The sequence below is a fragment of the Dendrobium catenatum genome, unplaced genomic scaffold (assembly GCF_001605985.2).
Source record: "Dendrobium catenatum unplaced genomic scaffold, ASM160598v2 fragScaff_scaffold_1617, whole genome shotgun sequence".
NCBI classification, from domain to species: Eukaryota; Viridiplantae; Streptophyta; class Magnoliopsida; order Asparagales; family Orchidaceae; genus Dendrobium; species Dendrobium catenatum.
Genome location: NW_021320079.1, coordinates 2,385,578 through 2,394,081, shown reverse-complemented (window position 1 = coordinate 2,394,081; position 8,504 = coordinate 2,385,578).

The following is an 8,504-nucleotide window of genomic DNA, read 5'->3' as shown; positions in this document are numbered from 1 at the left end:
CAATGATAATAATATCAAGCCTTTATCACACTACACGGGGTCGACTATATGAATCCTTCTACTCCATTGTGTCATGTTAAGAGTCAAATTCTCATTTAAATCTAATAAAAAGATCAAATTCTTATTTATTGTTCGAACCTTATTCCACTCCAAATCTTTTTCTTACCATGTTCAAATCTTATTTGATCTTTGATCGAACCTTATTCGAATGATGTTCGAACCTTGATTGAGCCTTGTTAGAACCATCTTTAAGCATTGTTAGATCCACGTTAAAAAATACTAACTGGGTAGGTAATGTTTTTTTATTTTTTTATACTAACAGGGCAGGTAATGCGATGCCTAACATCATTATGGTTTAGGGTTTAGAGTGCGAAAAATATTTTCAAAATTATATAAGAAAAAATGAAACATTAGGAACCTTGAATAGCTAGCCTGAGATAGAGAAGAAAACTTTGCCCCATATTGATCCCACGGGAATGATGATTGTCGCAGACGAGGAAGGCATTAGGAAGAGCAACAGTCGAGCAACTTTATTGCTAAAAAAATTGTGTGAGTGCTTGCTCTAGGGTTTTTTTAAATTCTATTTCTATTAAATGAGTTTTTGTGGTCCAAAACAACTTTCGGGAAATTTCTCCTAGAAAATAAATAGTAGACATATTTGATCAATTTCGGGTATTACGAGGCAAGTGTAGTCAGATTTCTCTATCATATAGTCCTAGAATTTTTTTGGGGGGGCGCTCTTTAAATTTGCGGGTTAGAGTTTTTTGTAGTTTTGTAGTTTAGCTGATCAAACACTACTGTTGCTAGATCCCAAGTCCTGGATGAGAAAAGTGGAGGGTTGCATTAGGTAGTCGACAACCAGCGTAAAACATGTCGATAATAATGACATGAATCCTTTAAGAAATTATGTTAATGCTAGGGCGTCCCCTGAAAGCGACGCGCTGTATAGCCTGAATACAGTGAGAAGTGTGCAAGGGCCAGGGGTGTCAATATTTGACACGACACGAAAACCCGACCCGGACCCGACCCGGAAAATTCGGGTTGGACCCGACCCGATTTCAAAACGGGTCGGGTTCGGGTTCCAAAAATTGACCCGTTTGAAAAACGGGTCGGGTTCGGGTCACCCGCCGGGTCAACCCGCGAACCCGTTTAATTTAAAAATTTTCAAATCCCATTCCCTGCCCGAATCAGCGAATCCCGTTCCCGCGTGACCGGTCCGGCTGCCCCACTGCCTGCGGTCCGGCTTCCCTCCCGCGTGACCGCTGCGTGTAGTGTTAAATAGGCAAGAGTTCCCACATCAAGACGGATGTGGGCAAAGAAGCTAGTCCATGAAACTAAAATTAGGATATGAACTTGGAATATAGGTTCCCTTACATAAAAATTAATGGCATTAATAGATATTATGATTCATAGGAAGATAAATATTTTGTGCATTCAGGAAACTAAATGGGTTGGAGAGAAGGCTAAGAAAATTGATAGTTTAGGATTTAAACTTGGGTATTCGGGTAGGAGTCGTACTAGAAATGGTGTATGTGTTATTATAGCTAAGAGTTTGAAGGATAATGTTATAAAAATTAATAGGATTGGAGATAGAATTATAGTTTTAAAGATTATTATTGATGATAAGATTGTTAATATTATAAGTGCTTATGCTCCTCAAGTAGGTTTGGATATGAGTTTTAAATTAAAATTTTGGAATGACTTAGAAGAATTATTACAAAAGATATCTCTAGAAGAAATAGTTTTTATTGGAGGAGATTTAAATGGACATGTTGGTAAAGAGGTAGATGATTTTAAAAGCATTCATGGTGGCTATGACTTTGGAACAACAAATGAAGGTGGCAAGACCATATTAGATTTTTGTTTAGCTTATGATTTTTCAATTGCTAATACCTTATTTAAGAAAATGAATGCATCTCATCACTTATAAAAATGGATATAGTACAACCTAGATTGACTATTTTCTTATAAGAAAATTAGATAGTTTAGATTACAAAGATTGTATAGTTATTCCGAGTGAAAATTTATGTACCCAACATCGATTATTAGTTTTGGACTTTAAGATAAAGGAGAAGATAATAAAAAATAAAATAAAATGATATTCTAGGATTAGATGAGGGTATTTAAAGAATATTAACAAAAATATTTTTGAGAGTAAGATTTTAGATCTTAAGATTTTATCTGTGCATGAGGATGCTAAAATTATGTGGGAAAAAGTGACTAGTGATATTAAGAATATTGCAAAAGATGTGCTTGGAGTATTAAAGGGAAAAGCTCATAATAGTAAAAATAGTTAGTTGTGGAATCCAAAAGTGCAAGAAAAGATTAAGAAAATAAGAAGATTTGCTATAAAAATTGGTTTAATTTTATAAGTTCTGATAATTGGGAAAGATATAAAGAGGCTCGTAATGAATCTAAGAAAACAATATGCGATGCAAAGACCTTATCTTTTAGTGATTTATATAATAGTTTAGATACTAAGGAGGGAGAACGATATATGTATAAGTTAGCCAAACAAAGATATAGGAGTAGTAAGGATTTAGTTCAAGTGAAGTGTATTAAGAATGAAGATCAAAAAGTACTTTTCTTAGAAGATGATATTCAACAAAGGTGGATGAGATATTTTGCTAAACTTTTTAATGAAAATTGTGAAAATATGATTGACTATAGTGACCTTAATTAACACCCTAAATGAAAATAAAGATGTATGTTTTTATCGGTGTATTAGTAAAATCGAAGTTGGAGAGGCTTTAAAGAAAATGAAGGATGAAAAAGCTGTTGGACCTGATGATATTCCAATAAAGGTGATGTGGACATCGATCAGAGGTTCAAGCATGCGTATCGCCGGAGACAGCGCAGATCGATGGCCACGATTCAGAGTTTATATTTCTAGATATTTATGCATTTTTTTTTATTTCTTGGAGTTTCCTATTTTACCCTTAGTATGAGCTGAGTCATGATTGTAGCCCCAAGGGCAATTTAGTCTTTGTATTTTTCTTTTATGTTGGGACCTATATATAGGTCATTCTAGTTGTATTGGAACTAATGAAAATTGAATGAAAATTTTATGTTTGTTTCTACTTCTTGCATGAGAGCTTGAAGAGAGAGAGAGAGAGCTCAAGGGGAGCAAATCGCAAGGCCCACCAGTCGTTGGAAGAGTCCACGGCTCGTGGTTAATTTCTTCTATCATTGCGTTCGTAATTTTCTTCCAATTTCTTCACCTCCACTACAAGAAATCCCTCCTCACCCCATTGCCGCCGCCCCTTGGGAACCCACCGCCGACCGCCACCATAACTCCGGCCGACCTCCTTGCCGGCAACCTCCCCTCATCCCCCAACCCCTTCCTGCACGATTTTCAAATTTGAAATATTTTAAATTTCAAATTCCGAATTCTTTCCTAATTTGGAACTCCAATTTAGGAAAGCTTTCGTCATGAAATTCAATTTCAATTTGATTTAACTTGGAGTTATGAGACCAATTGCCACGTCATCATCTTAAATTGGAAACCCTTCTCCCTTGAATCCCCCTCTCTCCCTCTATGCATGCCGCCGGCCCCCCATGAAGAGATTTCCATTAATTGCTTATTTAATACTTTGACCGTTTTGAAATCCTAATTTGAATTCAAAGGTTTTTCCCTCCTAAATTACTTAAAACTGAAATTAATTTTCAGTTTTAAAATTTTAAACCTCCTCCTCCCCTCCAAGCATGCCGCCGGCCATCCCTATTGATGAGCCCCATTAATTGCTCATTAATCCCCTTAATTACATTTGAAATTTGAAATTAGTCTCAAATAATTCCCTCCAAATTTACTAAAATCTGAGAATAATTTCAGATTTGAGTAAACCTCTTGCCACTTCACGTAACCTAACTCCTCTCCCTCATTGCACCCGCCCCCTCTCTCCCCACCTTGGCCGATCCCTCCCCTTCCCTCCTCGGGTGAGGTTGGTTGCTCGTAACACTTGGAATCAAGAGGAGAAGACGACGCCCTTCAACCTTCACTTCAATGTTGAATGGCGGATCCAGAGTTTGAGTGGGGATTAGTATTCAACGCCGACGGGAGCATTAATATCCTACGATCTCCGTGCTTTGACGTAGGATTTGAAGACGACGCCACAGTTGAAGAATATTTGGAGCGAGTCGTCTCGATTCTTGTGAGCATCATCGACCGACGATTTTCAAGCTACGATTGGAGCATTGACAGTCAAGCATTCACGCCATCCTCGTCACCGTCAACCTCTCCGTGGTTCAAGGCCATTGGTGTTGCCACCGTCTTCGTGGCATCGTTGAGTTTGCCAAAGGCCTTCTCCCGCTAACCCCGACTTGAGTGTGAGTGAGCAATGTAACTCGTTGTGAACTTTCTAGACATTAGCCGTGGGATTCTATTATTTTCCGCATTTGCTTTATTGCGATACTTTTGAGATCCTTCATTAATTGTGTCTAAACAACTAGTTTGTAACTGCTTATCATAACATTTCGATAACGGAAAACTTCTTGAATCTTAACCTACGATACTCTAATCTTACATTGGTAAACTTTGTGATTCTTAATGAATTTCATGTGCAATTCTTGAACGTATCACATCAAAAGGTGTGGAAATGCTTAGGAGATGAAGGAATTTCTTGGCTTACTAAACTTTTTAATAATATTTTGAAGACTAAAAAGATGCCAGATGAGTGGATAATGAGTGTGTTTATTCCTATTTTTAAGAATAAAGGTGGTGCACAAGATTGTGCGAATTATAGAGGAATTAAGTTAATGTGTCATACTTTAAAACTATGGGAGCGAGTTATGGAGCATAGGTTGCGGCGTGATACTAATGTTTCTCAAAATCAATTTGGATTCATGCCGGGTAGGTCGACTATGGAAGCCATACATTTATTAAGAGGTTTGATGGAGAAATATAGCGAAAATAAGGAGGATATATATATGATTTTTATTGATTTAGAAAAAGCATATGATAAAGTTCCAAGAGAAGTGCTATGGAGAGTTCTTGAAAAGAAAGGAGTTAATAATGCTTATATTCAAATCATTAGAGATATGTATGCAGGAGCTACTACTTGTGTTCAAACACAAGGTGGTTTGACCAAGTATTTCCCTATTTGGTTGGGTTACTCAAGGATCAGCTTAAGCCCATATTCTTTTTGCTTTAGTCATGGATGTTCTCTCTAGACATTTGCAAGAGGATTTACCTTGGTGTATGTCTTTTTTGCTGATGATATTCTTCTTGTTGATAAGACTAGAGGGAGTTGAAGGTAAACTTAAATTATGGAGGTAAACATTAGAGACTAAAGTTTTTCGCTTGAGTAGATCTAAAACAATATATGGAGTGTAATTTTAGTAGTAATAGACATAGGTGAGGGGATTGTGACTTTGCGAATAGTCATTAATAATGAGTACACGTTTTAGATATTTGGATCTATTGTTCAGAGTGGATGGTGAAATTGATGGAGATATTATCAGCAGAATTCAAGTTGGATGTTGAAGTAGAGGAATGCATGGGGCTTATATGTTGTGCTAGAAAAGTGAGCCCTCAAACTAAGGATAAATGTCTATAAAAGATGGATGAGGCCTGCAATGCTTTATGACTGCTCGAATGTTGGCATTAAAAGAGAAGCCCAATAATTACCCTTAATTGTTAAGGTGTGACAGAGATGAGGATGCTCGGTGAATGAAGTGGCTTTACCCTTAAGATAGATACGAAATGAGCATATCAGTGAAAAGGTTGAGTAGCTCCAGTGAAGAATACACGAATAGAGAGAGTTCGCCTTAGATGGTCTTGGTCCACATTAAAACGGCGTCCTTCCAATGACCGGGTATAGGAGAGTGAAAGTATAGATTGATCTAGTTAAAGAAAGGTAGAGGCAGTTACCATAAAAGAACTTGTAGAAACCAAATAGGAATGACCTTTCTTAGAATAGATAATATAAAACCGGGATTGACTCTAATAGGACACAAAGAGAAAAAAGTTCATTAGCTCGACGCCCACAGTAGGGATAAAAGGCTTGATGTATGGTTGTTGTTTGTTGTTGTAGTATGCATGATCTGGATTGAGGGCACACCCTAGAATAATGAAAGCTTTTTGGGAATCTTGATATGAACAGCTATAAATCAGGGGTAACCATTGAATGAGTATGGCACAAGCTAAATTGTGAGTTTTGAACATCCATCGGTATTATTCTTTGAAATAGATTATAGCAAATTACAATATTTGATGCAAATTTTTTATTGTCAAGAATACTCAGTAGAGAGCAAGACAATCATACCGCTTCCGTAACAAAATTGCTGCCCTCTTTTTTGTTGGTTCTTCTTTCGAATTTTTTTTTAATTGCACCCATTGGGAATGGAACTCCTAATGCTTCTCCTATTATGCTGAGTTTTGGTACTGATGGTCTTACTGAAGATTGTTTTATGTAGTTACTGAACCAGTGCCGGACCTCAGTTTTTGTAACCAAAAAGTAACTTTTGAATGTAAACATATTCTGGATGCTTAACTAACATGTAATCTCTATAAAGTTTACACTGCAGCACCATGTTAACATTTTTATGTCACCAACACAAAAAAAAAACGCTATGACTGTCTTGTTTTAATAGTTATTGTTTTAAGTATTTATATTTGTTGATTTATTTATGCTCTTATCTTCCCTATTTCTAGTAGTTAGGTGTGTATAACTATTTTGCTATATTTTTTGTATTTGTTTTTATTTGTTATAATATGTTATTTGTATTTCTTTTTTTTTTTTTTTTTCTATCTTCAATTTATTTTTTATTATTTATTTCTCTTTTTTTTTTTTTTTTTTATGTTTTTTTTTGTGTTTGTGTGTTGTTTTTTGGAGGGCTATAGAGAGAATGGTTAGGCTATTCAGTGTGTCCTTGGCATCTGGTTACAAACCGCAATTTCATTCTCTGAATTCCTTTTGGACAGTCACATTAGTGAATCCTGGGACAGGCAAATTTCTGATTTGTAGTGCATTGATCAGCAAGGATATTCCATGCTTGGAATAAAAGTGGATTACAGCAAGAAAAATTCAGATATGCAGCAGTTTTTCGACACGTCACAATAATACAACATGGAGCATGCATATTTGCTACGTGTTAAAGCTTCTGGACGGCAGGTCTCAAGCTTCAATCTAGACAGCAACTCAGTTCAGGGGAAAAAAAAAAAAGAAACAAAAATTTGGCTGATCGTTAGGAAGGAGTGAGTGGGATCCAAACTTTCCTTTAAGGCTCTCTCTCAGATGTTGCTACAGCAAAAGGACATCCAGCCGAAACTGCTGGACAGCAGTTATGAAGCTTAAGATGGCTGGTTGCATGGGCAACGACTGAATATTCTTGGCTGAAAACTGGGAAAGAAGAGGTGGAGACTGGTGGGGTTTTCAGCCAAAATTAATTTAGTGATTTGGAAATAGAATCAACTTGTCCAAATTCAGAATAATATCCTAATGGAACAATTAATTGGGATTTGGCAGCAAGGAAAGAGTGACGGGAAGATTTTCAAGAACTGCTAAGGGGACTTGAATTGTTTCCAAAAGTGAGATAGACTTTGAAATCAAATTTAAAATAGAATCGCTAGGAGAGGTGGTGAGATTTGGAATCTTTCCAGGAATGTTGGGAGGAGTAGGAATAATTAAAGGAGATTGAATGGGATATGGAGAAGGGCCGGCGGCAACATAGAACCATGGGGAGATAATTAGAATAATTAATGCTGCCTAATTTTAAGGTAAGGCGATTTGGGAAAATTATTTCAAGTCCAATTGATATTAAATCAATTAGATAAAAATGGAACTTTCCTACAATAGATTAAATTAAAGAGGGAAATATTTTTCTCAAAATTCTTCATGATTTTAATTTTGAATTTCAATTCTACGCCACATTACAACCCTGCAATCTAAATAGGAACAACGCTGGGATGGAGAGGAGGTGGATCGGGCTTAGAGGTGGAGGCCGGCGAATGGGGTTCGTGCAGGTTTGTCGTAGTGTTGACGGGGAAAGAGGGGTTTTTCCGGGTGAGGCTAAGAATCCGGTGACCAAACGATTGGGAGGAGGAGAAGATGAAGATAATGACGAAGATCAATAAAAGGAACAAAACAAATAACAAAAATATCAAAGATAATCCGCGAGCCGGACACATCCTGCGGCTGACGGATAAGCTGCCCTTCTCCAAAGGACTTTCACGCACGACCCGGACCCATCCTGGGCTGGTGGAAACTCCGAGCCCCTCGCCATAGGGATTTTTCACTACGTTCTTCCAAAGAACCCAAGTGCAAAAACCAATTTTTTTATTATTAATTCCATCATACTAATACATGAGAAGGGAATCCTATATATAGGTCTCGAAAGAATTAAAAGACACATTTGCCCATTGGGCTTACCTAAGACAAGAGGGTAAAAAGGGAAATTGCGAAACTGAAATTAAAATACATTAAGCTAAATGAAAATAAACAAAGTGATCTCGGTCGTCGATCTTTCAGTCTCCTCGATTGGGCATGGACGGTTGGATTGTCCGC